Genomic DNA, 18446 nt, shown 5'->3' with positions numbered 1-18446 from the left:
AGTCTTGGATCTATGCTTACGACCCGGAAACAGCCGATTGGCCGAATATCGTAGCAAACGTGAGCCGAAGCTGAAAAAACCACATCAAAGCAGGTCAAAAATTAAGGTTATGTTGACAATTTTCTTCGATTATCGAGGCGTGGTGCACTGTGAATTCCTTCCGACCTACCAAACTGTCAACAAAAAATACTAATTGAGTGAAGTTATTCGTAAGAGAGAGAGGCCGGAGTTATGGGCCTTGGCTTTTGCCTCTTGGTTTTTGCACCACAATAATTCACCATCGGAAACTGCATTGATTCTTCGCGCCAACTTTTCAGCCAGTGTCACACCACAATCACCGTATTCGTCTGAGTTAATCACTTCATGCATTGAATGCTTTGTTGATATATGGGGCAATTTTCACTAAATGACGTTGAATTAGTCTTAGTTTTCACTTAAAATATGGGAAATACTCCTCTGTGGTCCGGATAACACAGAAAGGGGCCTGTTTATACTAATAAAGTGACTAAAAGGGGTAAGAATATAATATGTATACGAAATCAAAGACAGTTAAAAATATTTTTTGTTATGGTTTGCTCAAAAGGTGTTTCTTTTAGGAAAGTACCCTATTTCTTTGTATGAAATGACATTTCATTAACTAAATTAAGCGAATAGATTTATTAAAAAAATCAGTTGTAACGTCAGCTAACTCTAATTAGAGATCTTATTCTCAAATAATGTCTAAATAAAGATAGATGTTTTCTGACATGCGGTTTTCAAGAAGAAATAAGGGTTTGCCATTATGAATTAAAAATTACTTCAGACAAATTAACACCGCGGCTGGCTCGAATAAATTTCAGCCGAGAAGCCCAACTTCCCACCACTTTTTGCAGCAATTAGGGTCTTATGTCAGCAATAACGCACCGCATATACTGGTACTCTTCCAAGACTTCAGATGTTTGAGGCTTATCTGTGTAGACCAGCGACTTCACATAACCGCAGCAAAAGTAGCCTAGTTGTTGGAATCCAATCTTGGAGCCCACAGGTCCACGAATAATGCGCCCACCAAAACTTTTCTTCATTAAACTGATTGTTTCGGTGGATGTAAGGCATGTACAAGGTACCACCTTATTGCATCCAAAGGCTGTCCACTGTACGGCATCTATGAAAATGCATATTATACACTAGAATAAACGAGGTGCGAAGCCCATCCATGATTGCTTGAATACCAACTCTGCTAGGAGCGAGTCTTCGCACCAACCAGTAATAAATTTTCACGATTTACAGCTTTAACTTAATAATAACGGACAATCATTACCCTTAAGATAAAATTACGAAAATACTATAGTTCAGAGTCATTAAAACCAATTTAAAACGGAATATAATTTTCAATTATAAGTTATTGGATACTTTTCTACTATATATTGAAATATTTAAATACAATATAACAATAAAAAAATAAAGAATTTCGCCCGAGCAGGGACTTGAATCCTGGACCCTTGGATTAAAAGTCCAATGCTCTACCGACTGAGCTACCCGGGCACATATAAATATATCTTACGTCCAAGTAACGGGTGTCACCACCATTTCCACATGTCCATCTTGCACCATACAACACCCTTGAAATACGAAAATTTAAATTTTTTTGAAATATTTTATTAATTTTGTTCTTTTTGATTTTTAATCTATCCTTAGCTTAGTTTTCTAAGTATTGCATTACCATAATCTTACACTATTTAATTGTATGTTTACTTGTATTGCGCACTACATCCGGGCAATTGATTTATCTAAAGTATGCATACGTACGAGTTTATGTGTACGCACACATATTACGTAATACATATGTATGTAGGTAAATATGGAAATATAAACTGAAGTCAGATTGCTAAACTAATGCGTTCATTGAAATTGTTTTTGAGACATATTATGTAACTAACCACTTTAATTTCTTTACATGGAATGCAGCGTTCTTATACAAATTGGGTTGATAACTGTGCACATACCACACATACACTTGAGACTCACTTAGCCATATAATATCAATCGATATATTAATCGCTATTTATACTGATATTGCAAATCTCCTATGAAACTATCTGTGCCTTACTAAACTAAGATAAAACGATTTTATTGTAGAAATAAAAATCGCAATACAAACAATTTTCGCTAAATTTTTTTAAAATTAACCTTGTCTTAACTAAATTACTTAATGAAGCAATGTTTTCAATTTGTTTTAGACTATCTCAATATACATATTATATATTTGATACGAATGCACTAACCTTATTATTACCGGGGAATATAGTCTACTTACATGGTCGAACATTTGCATAAACCTACATATGTGTATGTACATATATGATTTTAGTACAGTATTTCTCTTTTTCATGTGAGTCCTTTGTAAGCAGCGTGTGACTTTGCAGTTTAAAGAGCTATTTAGTTGATTCTTAACTAAAGAAAGGTATTGCTATAATTTTTATGTAGGTCTGGAATTCGCTTAAAACGAAATACTTCAAAGTCTGTATGGCTGACAACTTCATATTTACTAATAACATTGATTAACAAATATGATGAGAACGTCCTCTAAAATTTTCACAAAAAGGCAAAATTGAGGATTTTTGGCAAAAGTTTCTATGTTTGAATATCAGTATTTATATTTATGTTTTGTCTTATTGACTACTAAACATGCCCTGTTTTCCCAGAATTTGTTTTTGTTATTGGTTTATAAATTAATATTTATGGATTATGAAAGGTTTCTGAAATCACGTGTAGTTAAGCTCAGTTGCAAACTTTGCTAGTGCCCGGAAATTCACAGAGTCAACAAAAACAATTTAAAGCTATATTATAAAAAAATCAAAATTTAAACAGATACTTTCAATATATACAAACATGAAAATAATTTTACATTACAAAATATGATTTGTATAAAGATGAGTACGCTAACAAATCAAATATTATGGGGTTTACATCCTATTAAATAGAATTAAGTACTGTCGCACATAATACAAGATGTCGACACTTTTAAAATTGTCAACACATTTCCGCCAGGTTCAACAATAATAATATGTTTTTTGAAATTGAATTTAAACTTTCACCAAAACAGTTAGCGGATCACTGTATTATTCTGTACACTGGATATTAAACTACTTTAAAATTAACACAGCACTGCCGTCGTTGTCAAGCTCTCTTCAATTTTTTTTGTTTATAAATAAAATAAAAATTTTCTTTAATCAACTTTTTTTTCTAATAATTAAGTTTTCGAAATATACTAATTAATCATCGCAGTTTTGAGCGGACGGCAGTGCTTGTGGTTTTCTTAAAACTAATTGCTTTTCGAATACTGCTTAGAGAATATAGCGGTTTATCATACTGGACGGTTTTCGCAATTTCACGAAAAAGAGGACGAAATGCAAAGTCTTTAGTTTAAAGCTTTGCCAGTCCATTGAGGTACTTATAACTTACAAAGGAGAGGATTTTCAATGTGAACATCATGAATTCACAAGATTCAAATGAAACGAAATTCCTCTGTTGCTGACCAGTATCATAAACCTGCACGAGCCACTCTCGGAAGTTTCGGTGATAAGTGCCAATGCTCCGCGAAAGCTATATTCATTCTTAGAGGCTCGTTGCTTGCTTAACACAAATCAGTTGCATTCAGAAATTATCATCGTAGTTCTTGTTTTTGGCAGTCGCTAGCAGCAGCTATAGCAGTCTCGAAGGCATCTACAGCCTTATTGCAACAACAACATTGACATCTCTCAACAACAATACATATTACAACCACCGACGATTTCGTCCTTGAACTCCAACTCCGTGGTTTCTGCATCTTCGCACAATTGTTTATTTTCGCAGAGCTGCAGAAGGGAGCTACGTTCGGACTGGAGGATGTGATGATGATGCAGCGGTTGTTGTTCTAAATGTTGTTGCTCGTATTGGTGTTGCTGCTGTAGAAATTCGTGCTCATGTTGGAGATGCAATTGCTGTGGATGTTCTCTGAAGATAATTTGAGATCAGAACTCTTGTGGATATTTGACACATTCAGCATTGGAAGCGGTCGCAGAAGCGATCAGCGAGTTACCGCCGCCAGAAGCGACCCCAACGCCAGCACCGCCGCTCAGGGCCATGCTAGAGTCTTGTGTGTTTTGTGTCTGATATCCACCAGCTGCTACACTAGCTGCTGCCGCCGCCTGATATGGTTCCTGATACAACTGATTGAGTCTCTAACCAGTACCCGAAAAGTGCCACGCGTCCTATGCACTCAAATGAGCAAATTGTGACGGATGAATATCGAATTGATGATAAGGGTGGCCATAAGGACCCATGTGATATGGTACAATATTCTAGTTAACGTTACTTTAAAGTATTTCCCTAGCTTTGATTTTTGCAAGGTGCAAGAGTATAAAACTTTGCCCTTCCTTACTTGTTTATTTGTAGAACCGCTTCAATATACTTTCTCGAGTATACCTATTCAATAAGAATACCTCAATTAGAATGGAATCAGCAATTCAGCCTCTTCGGACAAATTAATATCACATACATCTCAGTTGAAGGGGTTTTGAATATAATTTTAGCTAACTAAAATGACATTTACTATAAATTAAGAGAACGCTAAATTTGATTTACGATTTCATCGAATGATGGATTTTTAATTATTTCGCAACATTTTTCAATCCAATCAATACCTGAAGGTATTTAGCTGGCTTTGATCGCTGCCAGTTGCGATAGCATAAATATAAATTAACACATAACAACACATCGATTAATACAACTCTATTAATCCTGAAAAAAATATAAATTAAAAAAATAATAATATATATAGGTTAATATCTTTCGTGTTTCAGTACGTTTTGCCGTGTTTTTTAAGATTGAAGAATGGGTCACATTAATGATAATACGTAAGAATGTATCAACATATCATAAACCCATTCAATATTTATCTTTAAAGGTAGTTATAATCAGTATACGTTTGCTGTAAATAAATTAGTAAGTAGAACTACTTTCAGTTTCGTGGCGGAACACTACGGCATGTTAAATGCTCTTAAGTGTAGGAAAATAACTTTGTCACAAGCCATTAAATGCCTAAACCACACATGAATTTAAATAACAACAATTGTAACAAACAAGCAAAAAACGTCAACTTCGGCTGTACCGAAACTATAATACGCTTCACGTTTACATTTTGGGAATAAAAAGACCTTTATCCCGATTCTGAGATTGGAGCGATATCCTAGTGAAGCTTTAACAATTTAAAAAGTTTTACATACAAGCACTTGAGTTTGACCGGTTGGTTTTTATAGCAGCTATATGATCTACATAGTTGTCCGGTATCGAGGGTTCCGATTGACTACTTTTTTGTATAAGATTTCAAATCGGTATCTTCAAAACCTAGGTCCGTATATACAGACAGACCAACAGACTTGGTTAAATCGACTCGGCTTGTCACACTGATGATTTATGTACTTGACAAGTACTCCGTTTCTGTTCGGGTATTACAAACATCATAGCATTAAGTAATACACCCTGTTCGGGATACAAAAAGAGTGATGAAGAGTATCGAAAAGAAATACAACTCTGCAGTACGTTTCACAAACTAACGCAATTAGTAATTCAAGCAACGGAAAGCTTTTGGCGTTGTGCATGTCATGAAGAACAAATAAAAAAATTACTACTACTACATACTATAAATACTAAATAATAATTTCCTTTTAATTTTATGGCTTTGCCGACACTTTTGCGAAGCATATAATTTGACAACACAAAATATGGCTCTAAAGGAATTTACACATGTAAGCAAAAAAACACATTCGTGCATTAATATGTACACATTTGTGGACGTGTAGAAAAGCAAATTTGATTACCGTACCACAAGAAAGAAGAAGAATTTGTAGGGTCAGTTGTTCGTAGCTGAACTGAGCATGCCAAGCTACGGACTTCTGATCTAGCATTTTTGAATGACGTTAGCCACAAGATGACTACAAATTGTAAAATTTAGACATTTTTTTTTTTTAACAAAAAACCCTCAGGCAATAATAATTGTTAGTAGTAAAGCGGTAAAGGTGTGCAGTATGTTTAAATAAGCTTTGCATTTTGATGAACTGCTTTAGGAATCGTCTGACAAACGCCGACCACTCATTCACCGCGCTAAGCTCATACATACCTACATACATTAAAAACTCGATTTTATCCCATGTGTTTGGTGTTTGTGTTAGTTAGTAGCAAAAGTAACAACGGAATCATCGAGTGCAGTACTTGTAATTCATTTTATGACACTATTAAGGAAGACAAAATCAAAAGAAACAGAAAAATCGTTAACTTCGGTTGCACCGAAGCTGTCATACCCTTCACAGATACAAAAGATTCCCATTGTTCAGTTTATATGACAGATATATACTGCAGAAATCCGATCTGAACTATTTCTTCGGAGATTATGTTTTTGCCTTCGAAAATAAGCCAGCCAAATTTCGTGAAGATATCTCGTCAACGGGGAAAGTTTCAGATCCAATATACGAGCAGCTTCTTAGGAGGACGTTTTCAAAATCAGATCGATATCTCAAAAACTAAGGGACTAGTCAACTGCAATGCGTATGCAGAAAAAATAAGAAAACATAATACCCCATAATTCATAGTGGTCTTTGCTTATTCTGCACATTTCCTGTGACGAACGCGAGCTCTAAACGCACTTTTACGACACTTCGACGCAAGAGAACGTGGCAGAGGACGAACATGTTTCATGATAGATTGGTCGGCCTGACGTTGCTGGACACGCATCATGACATTGAAATCACTGCAGAAGAAGCTCCCGAAAGATTGTAAAAACTTGGTCAACATCGTTTTGTTTTGTGAAAATTTCAATACACGAACTGACTAAAATTAAGTGGATTTGATATTAGAAGGTCGATTTGAAACTTTTCCTCCATGATATTAAACTGTGAGAGGATGGAACCATGTGTTGAAGTTCGCGCAAGTGGAGAAAGTTCTCTGATTGCAATTCACTTTGGAGTGGCCGCTCACGACTTCCGGTCTTTAACCAAGTATCCTCTTAGTAGCCAGAAAACATCCGTTTGAAGGCGAGCAAAAGTGAGTAGGCAAAACATCTCCTCCACAGGGGTGAGCGCTGGGTTTGGGACCTGCCACGTAAAAAACACTACCAAGGAAATGAAGAAAACAACCTCGGATGAGAGACCTTTTGATGACGACCATGGCAAACGAAAAAAGGATTACGATTTGAGGGCATGCATTTGGAATGTCAAGTTCGTTAGAGTGAAGGCTGACATCACCGCCGTCCAAGAAATGCGAAGGACGAGACAAGGACTGTGGCATTCCCTGCAGTGGCCATATAAAGGAGCGCCCATTCGGTGTGGGATTCGTGGTGGGAGAGAAACTTTGTCGCCGAGTGCTGACATTCACCCCGGTAAATGAACGTCTAGCCACAATCAGCATCACAGCGAAGTTCTTCAAAATATCTCTGATTTGCGCCCACGCTCCCAAGGAAAAGAAGGACGCTTATCAGATATTAAAATCGTGCTTGGCAACTTTAACGCCAGGGTGAGCAAAGAAGATATCTTTAGCACTATAATCGGTAAATTCAGCCTCCACGATGAAAAATCCCTAAATGGGTTGAGGCTGATCCATTTCGCCGGGGTTCGAAATATGATTATCTGTAGTGCGGGATGGGATTTGAAAAGGGAAGCGAGACGTATATGCAGACAGAAAAAGATAGAAGCCGAAATGCGTGAGTATGAAGAAAAATTCTACGAAAAGATGAGCCGACTAACAGAAGGTTTCAAGACCGGCGCGTAACCTTGTAGAATTCCCAGAGGTATCCTAGTGACCGATGCCCAGAGCATACTAAAATTATGAAAAGAACACTTCTCCAGACTGCTGAATGGCACTGAAACTATAACGTTTGAAGAACAACAAAGCGGCGGAGACCGATGAATTTCCGACGAAGCTATTGAAATATGGCGGCCAAAAATTGATAAATAGCATTCGTGATCTTCTTTATAGAATATTGTCGGACGCATGCCCGACGATCGGAATTTTAGTATGCTCTACCCACAAAAAGGGAGACCCCACAATCTGCGCCAACTACCGTGAGAAAAGGCTCCTCACGTCGGATATAATGTTCTATCCAGCGTACTGTGTAAAATATTACAGCCCACTGTCAACAAACTGATTGGATCTTATCTGTGTGGCTTTAGACCTGGAAAATGAACAACTGACCAGATATTCATCATGTGCCAAATCTTCCTACTCGTGAAAAAAGAATCGACACTCACCACCTCTTCGTCGTTTTCAAAGCTAATTTCGACAGCACGAAAAGCCGCGATATCTAAATTTGGTATCCCCGCAAAACTAATATGGCTGTGTAAACTGACGTTGAACAACACCAAAAGCTCTGTCAGGATCGGGAAGGACCACTCCGAGCCGTTCGATACCAAACGAGGTTTCAAACAAAGCAAATCTCTATTCTGCGACTTCTTCGATCTAATATTGGAAAAAATAATTTGAGGTGCAGAGCTTAATGGAGCAGGTACAATCTTATGACATTTATATCATTGGTCTCAAGACAGGATAAGGAAGCGAAGCAACTGGATCTGTTAGTGAACGAGGGCAAGACGAAATATCTTCTGTCATCAAACAAACAGTCGTCGCACTCGCCACTTGGCTCCCACGTCACTGTTGGCAGTCATACTTTCGAAGTCGTTGATAACTTCGTCTATCTTGGAAACAGTATTAACACTAACAACAATGCCTGCCTCGAAATTCAACTCAGATTAACTCCTGCCAACAGGTGCTACTTCGGACTTAGTAGGCAATTGAGAAGTAAAATCCTCTCTCGACGAACAAAGACCAAACTCTCACTCATTATTTCTGTCCTGCTATATGGTACGGGGGAATGGACGATGACAATATCTGATGAGTCGACGTTTCGAGTTTTCGAAAGAAAGGTTTTGCGGCCACTGTGAATATCACATTGTCATAGTTCAGCGAATTAAAAGACAGCAACTATGCTGGCGAGGTCATGTCATTCGAATGGACGAAAATACTCCAGCTCTGAAAGTATTTGACGAAATACTCGCCGGGGGAAGCAGAGGAAGTGGAAGATCTCCACTCCGTTGGAAAGACCAGGTGGAGAAGAACCTAGCTTCGATTGATATCTCCTCTTGGCGCCACGTTGGGAAAAGAAAAAACGACTGGCGCGCTGTTGTTAACTCTGCTATTACCGTGGTGTCTACGCCAGTAAAGAAGAAGAAGAGGATGTTAAACTGGATAAAAACTACAATATTCAAGATATTAATCCTCTTGCTTTAAGTAAATGTTTATTTCCTCCCCCAAAACTATTTCTGGATCCGCCTCTGATATATCTACATATACTTCTAAGTACATTGTGAGAATACCTGACCATAGTACATACAATGTACAAGATATTTGCAACCACGTAACAGTTTTTGGGTCGTTTTTTGGTGTGACTGGAAATTTTAATTGTGTTTTTTCGTATGTGAATTTTGTCCGTATCCAATTTTTCATTTTTTCTTTCTTGCTTTGAATAATGATGTAGTTTGGCATAATCTGCTTGTGGCGCAAATTAAAATAAACGATGTGTCAGATCCTAAAAGGTCAGATTTTGCGTTGGCTACATGCTCGGACGCGTCATTTCAATTTGCTTTCATTTTGTTGTATAACAAACGGCCTTACTTCTTTAACCTCTTCCTGCCACCCGCTTATGTCGCTTTCATCGATAAGCTTAACAACGTCAACGCCATCAGCCGGTGTTTTCGGTTGCTGATACTAAGCTAATACAACACAACTTTCAACTGACTGTCGAAGCTTTTGGATAGGTCGCAATCACTATGGACGCTTGGTCATGTCCGTCATGTATCGCTTTCAGCTGTGTATGTTAGAGTGAAACTGAATGATAAGAATCAGACGTGCTGTCATCCGCTTTGTTGAATTTTTGTTAATTTAATGGATGTAGATCGTCGGTGTAGATGAAACGGTGATACATCATAGCAATATAGATTGCCTATCAAAATAGCAAAAGGTAGCAAACATTAATTTTATGATTCTATTAAAGGTGTGCGAAATAGGCACGACCTTATTTTGTACTACATCTCTTAATAAACATGTACAATATTTTATTTGAAGCTTAGATTTGTCATAACAACCAGTCCGTATTCTTGGGAAATCACTAATGTTCTTCACATGCTTAGACATTTATATAATATGATTTTAATTACTCTGTCTGAAGCTCACTGCACTAGAACACAAAAAATAAATACACATAGTCGTATTGAACATTTATTGACTCGAACTGTCTTATTGTTTATTTCCGAACGATTGACATGCACTGTATAAATACATATAAATTGCTTCATAATGTTTTTTTATACCCAGAACAGGGAAAATTTGACTCGAATTTTGAAGCATATACAACAAAATTTATGTACATATGTATATCAGATCAGCGTCAGGAGCTGAGCTTTAGCTTTTGCTTTGTCTGACTGTCCGTCCGCGCGCCTGTTTTTATATACGCAACTAGTCTCTCAGTTCTTTAAATATTAATTTTAAATCATGCACTCACCCTTTTCGTTCCAAGATGCATTTGTCTGAACCGCCAATATCGGACCACTATAGCATATAGCCGCCACACAAACTGAACAATCAAAATAAAGTCTTTATATGGAGCCTTTTTATTTGATTATGTACAGAAACTGCTAGGTAAACAATATTGATCGACTTTAGTGTTAGAAATATAACAATCGCCGCGAAGCGAATTCAAATGAACTTTCCCTTTCGTCTGTCTTAAGTATTTGCTATTTTGAATACTATTTACCAATATATATTACATATAACATTTGGCAGCACGAATTCGCCGTCGCCTTTATAGCACAAAGCTCTACTGGACTACATCCTCTACACCTCTCATCAGTGAAGATTATACGCTTTTACATACTATGAAAGAGCTTTTTTAAATTAAGTGCAATGTTTAAAATGCCAAGTCATACTCATAAGTTGAATAAATGTATTTCATGTGAAACAGTTTTATAGCGGGATTCTGTAACCAGTCTCTAGTCTCTATTTGAGACATTTTGAGGCAAAGTCTCAATTTGAGACTAGTTACTATTCACTAAACAGTCTCTAGCGTTAGTCTTAAAATATTGAGACCTGGTAGTTAGCAGGTCACAAAACTAAAAAGAGCTCTTGTCTGCCATTTTGCATCTACTGAATAGAGATAATCATAGATATAAATCGATTGTCGTTTCTTTATATTTTGTAAGCAACGCAAACACGAAAAGATGAAAAATAAATCAATTTTACATAAATTTCGTAAATATTATGAAACAAAGTCAACATATATTTTTATTTTTATTGATAATTATGTTTTTTGACTATGTTATAGGAAATTTAATATTTGTTATCGACATATTTATTTTCATTCAAGTGTAAAAACATCTCTGAATAATGAAATGTAATAGATTTTGTGACTGTCACTTACAGAATAGCAATATCGTCTGAAGTCTCAAAAATTGTCTCTAACTTAAAATCTCAAATTTAGAGACTTGAGACTGTCTCAAGTTGCAGAATCGCACGGTTAATTTGTTTTACAATTCTGTAAACTTCAATCCATGTCCTAGTGTTGCCATATAGGTTGAAAATCCTTCGGAGCGCTACCTACACTTCGTTCTGTGCACTAACTGCATATCCTTGAAGCACAATGGACACAAGCGGTTTGTGTCCAAACTAAAATCATTGTATCGTAGCCTGTTCGAGATAACAGTAGAGGTCGCTGCAAATAAGATACATATTTCACAAGAGATATAACAAGCGCTATAATAAGGAAAGCTTTCATAGCCATTCGAGGATTGATTGATGAATTTCGCTACGATTTGCTAAAGCAAAAGTATTCCGCCCATTTGAACGTAACTTTTGCATATTTGTTAAAAGCTTTTGCAAGAAACAACGTTTATTGTTTTTCTCAAATACATTCCAGCTTAACAAGTTGTACGCCGATAAAGAAATTATGGCGTTGTTTGCAGAATATTTCAAAACCTGATGTTAGGTTAAGGACCATTTGGTCCAATTTTTTTTTTTCTTTGTAACATGCAAAACGGGGGAACCCCTCGCCTAGTTTTTATTTTACCAGAGTTGAGTAAATAATAAAATAATAATATTTAGCAAGTATTGAACCAAACTAAATATAAAGACTAAGATTAAATTGTTATTTTGTATGAAAACTGCAGTATGGACCAAATGGACCTCTAACCTAAGATTCGCAAGTTTTTTTTAACCTAACAGCAGGGTTAAATTTGTCACCTATTTTAAATATACTGAAACTTGCTTATAGAGATCATACGATATATTAATCGATAGTCGGTTTTTATACTCTTTCAACCAGTTGCTACAAAGTATTATAGTTTTATTCACCTAACGGTTGTACGTATCACCTAAAACTAATCGAGATAGACAGATATAGGGTTATATATATAACCCTCATATATAACCCTATCAGGATGGCGAGAAAAGTTGAATTCGTTTGAATTAGATTGTCCGCCCGTCCGTCCGTCCGTGAAAGCTGTCACTTGAGTAAAAATTGAGATATCTCGACGAAACTTGGAATGTGGGTTCCTTAGTACAAAAAAATTTCGACTTCGTAGATGGGCGTGATCGGACCACTGCGACGCCCACAAATCACCATTAACCGAAAACATGGAAAGTGCCATAACTAAGCACTAAATTAAGGTATAAAGCTGAAATTTGGTACAGAGGTTTGCAGTGCCAAGGAGTACCTGTGTGCAATTTTTTGAAAAAGTGGGCGTGTATCTCCTAAACTACTTAAGCTACAACAGCCAAATTTGCTGAGTACAAATCTTATAAGAATCTCTATCAACACCGTGAAAATGTATGAAATCGAATAATAACCCCGCTCACTTCCCATATAACGGTACTGTTAAAAACTTTTGAAAGCGCAATAAATCAATAACTAAATACTTCAGGGACATTTAATTTTACCACTGCGATGGTATGAAAGGGACCTATCCAAACGAGTGTGAAAATTGGTCGATGGGCGTGGCACCGTCCACTTTTTACTGAAATTCCATATCTCGGGACCCGACAAACTGATTTCGACAAAAATTAGTACGTGACATTTTTTTTTTATTCTTATGTCACATTGTGAAAATGGATGATATCGAACAACAACCACGCCTACTTCCCATATAATACAATTTTAAATTCTACTTGATATGTTTAGTTTCCAGTACACAGATCAAGAAGGAATTAATATGGCGAGATACAACTTTGAACGAATAATATATGTATTTGGTGTATGCACCTTATGACCAAAAATTATTTAAATCCGATACAAACTATTCAGGACCCTAGGTACCGAATATTCAGACGCCGTTACCTATGGTTGACTCTTCATCGAAAATATCGCTCAATTTGTTATATATATATATGTAGCTGAAATAAAGGGATAATTCTTATCTTACAAAGAAAGGTATGTGAGAAATGGATTGAATCGAACCAATACTTCCCTTAGCCCCCATATACTTAATATAAAGATTTTCGAACTTCCGGGTGCCTTTGTACGGCATATATCGGTCAATATGTGAGTTATCCAAATGAAAATAAGAGAGCGTGTTTATAAGGCGTTTAGCGAAAACTTAGCCTAGCCCCTATATAACTAATATCAGGATTTTCGAACATCCGCCTGACTCTATATGATTGGTTTTACACCTAAAGTATTTCCCTGACTTTGATTCTTGCAAGTTGCAAGAGTATAAAATGTTCGGTTGCACTCGAAATTAGCGCTTCCTTACTTGTTATATTTTGGTTAACATCTCAAACGTGTAAGAATTACAAAAAAGAAACAAGTTGAAATAAATTTCGTAAATATTCTGATTCAAGGTCAACATTTTAATTATTTATTTTTTATTTTTTTGACAATTGTGCTTATTTACTACGGTATAGAAAATTTCGACTACCGACATGTTTATTTTCATTCAGCTTTAAATACATATATAAATAACGAAATGTAATATCTAATCTCCGTCAGGATCGGGAAGAACCTCTCCGAGCCGTTCGATACCAAACGAGGTTTCAGACAAGGCGACTCCCTATCGTGCGACTTTTTCAATCTGCTGCTGGAGAAAATAGTTCGAGCTGCAGAACTTAATCGAGCAGGTACAATCTTCTATAAGAGTGTACAGCTGCTGGCGTATGCCGATGATATTGATATCATCGGCCTCAACACCGCCGTTAGTTCTGCTTTCTCCAGGCTGGACAAGGAAGCAAAACGAATGGGTCTGGCAGTGAACGAGGGCAAGACGAAATATCTCCTGTCATCAAACAAACAGTCGTCGCACTCGCGACTTGGCACTCACGTCACTGTTGACAGTCATAACTTTGAAGTTGTAGATAATTTCGTCTATCTTGGAACCAGCGTAAACACCACCAACAATGTCAGCCTAGAAATCCAACGCAGGATAACTCTTGCCAACAGGTGCTACTTCGGACTGAGTAGGCAATTGAGAAGCAAAGTCCTCTCTCGACAGACAAAAACCAAACTCTATAAGTCTCTCATAATTCCCGTCCTGCTATATGGTGCACAGGCTTGGGCGATAACAACAACCGATGAGTCGACGTTGCGAGTTTTCGAGAGAAAAATTCTGCGAAAGATTTATGGTCCTTTGCGCGTTGGCCACGGCGAATATCGCATTCGATGGAACGATGAGCTGTACGAGATATACGACGACATTGACATAGTTCAGCGAATTAAAAGACAGCGGCTACGCTGGCTAGGTCATGTTGTCCGGATGGATGAAAACATTCCAGCTCTGAAAGTATTCGACGCAGTACCCGCCGGGGGAAGCAGAGGAAGAGGAAGACCTCCACTCCGTTGGAAGGACCAAGTGGAGAAGGACCTGGCTTCGCTTGGAATATCCAATTGGCGCCACGTAGCGAAAAAAAGAAACGACTGGCGCGCGGTTGTTAACTCGGCTATAATCGCGTAAGCGGTGTCTACGCCAATTAAGAAGAAGAAGAATATCTAATTATAAATGTTCCTTTTCAATTGATGCATTTTTGTGAGTGTCACGTAATGAATTGCAAAGTCGTCTTAAGTCAAAGGAATTGTCTCTATGTAATTTAAAATCTCAAATTTGGAGACTTGTCAATGTATAAAAGTACTGAATTGCTCTTTTTATTATTGTCAATTTTTTAAGTACTATTACATCCTTTCCAATATTAACAAATATTCAAAAATAACATTAATAATAAAAATGCGATATTTTTGGCGGATGGTTTTTATGACCTTAATGTCGGTTATTCTTATATTGCACCTAACAATTAACACTTTTAACACTACCGACTTGTGAAGTGGCAAAGAGAGATACTTAAATGTAGGTACATGGGAATGTACGAATACATGATGTCGAACCAACTGCATACATGTGTCACCCAATCCGAGAACGGTACCCTTTCATTTACCCGTTTAAACGAGACAGCGTAGTGTTAAATCTTCAGAAGCCAAAGTGAACGACTTTGCCCAGCAATTGACACAACTCGATTTAGAGAGAAGTCGTAACGTTTAAAACACAATAGCGGCAAACCTCAACAAGTTGAATTGTTTGTATGAAACCTACACTTAAGAGAATAGTACTAATGGTTTCTAAATTGTAATTTTTATCAAATAGCAACTTAATATATGTAGTTTAATATTATACATATATCGCTCGTTATTTGAAATCTGTGAAACTATAAAAATATCTTAAATTTTTAATCAATAAACATGATGTCATAAGTGGAATTATAAGGAGTCATGGATGAACTCTTCAATGCAACCATTTTCATTTATAATTTCAAGACCAAAATATTTGCTATTCCATTCAGTTTCTTTGTTAAATGTAGATCGCTCAGGCTATAAACTTTATTCTGGTTATACTCGTATAGTATGTACTTTTGCAAAATATTTTGTTATTTCCCAAAGCAAAAAACAAAGAGCAAAATTCAATTCAAAAAGCTAAAATCGTCAACAATTCAAGGTATTTATAGTATAAACATGTTAATATTGAATATAGAATAGAAATATTCTAAAATTATATTTGGGTTCATCTTTTTAAGTGTATCAACAAGAAAGTATAGATAAGCTCATTTCAAAAATTTCGAGTGTGAAGAACAAAGCTCCTCTATATTAAATTTAACGAGGACGCCGCTTATAAAGTCAAAGGCTGCGAACAAAGAAGATGCTCATATACCGAAGTTGCCATATTTTTTTTTTGTTTGTATATTTGGTTACGCTTTAGTTGACAGTCAAGGAAAACGGTGGCATTCGGTTGAATGGAAAAAACATCGCAGCAGAAAATACTATATCACCATTACTGTATTGAATATAGCCGCCTGGCTCGTTCAATAATATGATAAGCTTAGACATTTAGACAGCCATTGGCTTTACTTAAGAGGTTTATTCCCAACGTGAACGGTAACCGAATCCGACTGTCTCAGCTTCAAACGAAAGTAAAAGAACAAATCTGGGAAAATTTACAATAAATAGGTAGAAAAGGTGTAAATTGCAAAACAATGAACGCAAGTTCAGGCAGTTGTTTGCATGGCGGTATTCCATATCCACTATGTGTATGCATAAGTGTATACATAGATATGTGCATGTAAAACAAAGTACATGTAGAAAAATCGAGGCATAAGTCCCAAATCGAAATTTCAATCTCTCATCTAAAAATGATAAAAAAAAGGGCCTATGTCTTTTCTAGCCCCGTATGACGAGTTTTCGTCCATTCGGAAGACTTGCCCTAGCCAGCGTAGCCGCTGTCTTTTAATTCGCTGAATTATGACAATGTAGTCGTATATCTCGTACAGCTCATCGTTCCATCATCGAATAAGATGCTTGCCGTTGTCAATGCGCAAAGGACCATAAATCAACTGCAGAACCTTTCTCTCGAAAACTCGTAACGTCGACACATCAGCTGTTGTCATCGTCCATGCCTCTGCACCATATAGTAGAACGGGAATAATGACTGACAGCTTGATCTTTGTTCGTTGACAGAGGACTTTACTTCTCAATTGCTTACTCTGTCTAAAGTAGCAACTGTTGGCAAGAGTCATTGTTGTTGGTGTTAATACTGGGTCTAAGATAGACGAAATTATCTACGAATTCGAAGTTATGACTGTCAACAGGACTTGGGAGCCAAGTCGCGATTGCGACGACTGTTTTATTGATGACAGTAGATATTTCGATTTGCCCTCGTTCACTACCAGACCTATTTGTTTCATTTCCTTACTTGTCTTGAGAAAGCAGAACTAACGGCGCTGATTTTGAGGCCATCAGCTATACACTCTTATAAAATATTTAGCTCTGCAGCTCGAATTATTTTTCCAGTAATAGATTGAAGAAATCGCACGATATGGAATCGTCTTATCTGAAACCTCGCATCATATCGAACGGCTCGGAGAAGTCCTTCTCGATCCTGATGGAACTTTTGGTATTGCTCAACGTCAGTTTATACACGTATCAGTATTAAGGGGATACTAAGTTCAGAGATAGAGGCATAAACGCAGCTCCTTTTCGTGCTGTCAAAATCAACAAGAAGTTGTGTGTGTCGATTCCTTTCTCACGGACCTTTCCCAAGAATTGACACATGGTAAATATCTGGACAGTTGTAGATTTTCTAGGCCTAAAGCCACACTTATAAGGTCTAATCAGTTTGTTGACAATGGACTGTAACTTTTCACACATTACGCTCGATAGACATTATATGCGATGTTGAGAAAGTTTATCCCACGGTAATTGGCGCAGATTGTGGGGTCTCCCGATTTGTGGGCAGAGCACACTTAAATTCCAATCCGTGGGTATGCTTTTGTATGACCATATTTTACAAAGAAGCTGCCGCTTATTCAGTTTTTCGCCGCCATATTTGAATAGCTCGGCCTGCAATCCATCGGCCCCCGTCGCTTTATTATTCTTCAGACGGGAAAATGCTACTTGGACTTCTTTATGATTGGGCAAATGAAACGTCTGCTCCATGGTCATCGATTGGGTAATCGGATTCACCATCTCCGAGTGTTATGCTTCTTTGCCATTGAATAGGCTGGAGAAATTTTTCTTCCAAAAGTTTAGTATGTTCTGGGCATCAGTCACTAGATCACCTCCGGGGGTTCTACAAGGGTCTGTTTCAGTCTTGAAGGCTTCGTTTAGTCGCCGCGTCTTTTCGTAGATCTGTCGGCCAGCTTGTCAAGCTCTTCATACTCACGCATTTCGGCCTCTCTCTTTTTTTGTCTGCAAATACGTATCGCTTCCCTCTTTACGAAATATGACAATTAAGTAATGAGACTGATTCCATAAAAACCGTATATTTGAAAATTATTCTACAACTCTGCCATCCCCTTCAAGGTAGTCCCCTTGGGCAGCTATACAGCGATTCCAGCGCGTTTTCCATGCTTCGTAACAT

At 37.2% G+C, this 18446-nt stretch overlaps 1 protein-coding gene and 1 non-coding gene across 2 annotated transcripts in view; one reads left to right on the top strand and one right to left on the bottom strand.

The window, feature by feature from the left end:
• The window catches only part of LOC105226093 (homeotic protein antennapedia), a 183725-nt gene that overhangs the window by 45146 nt on the left and 120133 nt on the right, over nucleotides 1-18446 (top strand). The gene's annotated exons all lie outside the window — the stretch shown is intronic.
• Trnak-uuu (transfer RNA lysine (anticodon UUU)) lies at nucleotides 1449-1521 on the bottom strand. The gene has a single exon. It is a non-coding gene; the product is annotated as a tRNA-Lys (tRNA).

Source organism: Bactrocera dorsalis, chromosome 2 (assembly GCF_023373825.1).
Source record: "Bactrocera dorsalis isolate Fly_Bdor chromosome 2, ASM2337382v1, whole genome shotgun sequence".
Classification (NCBI taxonomy): Eukaryota; Metazoa; Arthropoda; class Insecta; order Diptera; family Tephritidae; genus Bactrocera; species Bactrocera dorsalis.
Note: the sequence above shows the minus strand (reverse complement) of the source record. Positions and strands in the feature narration are given on the sequence as shown.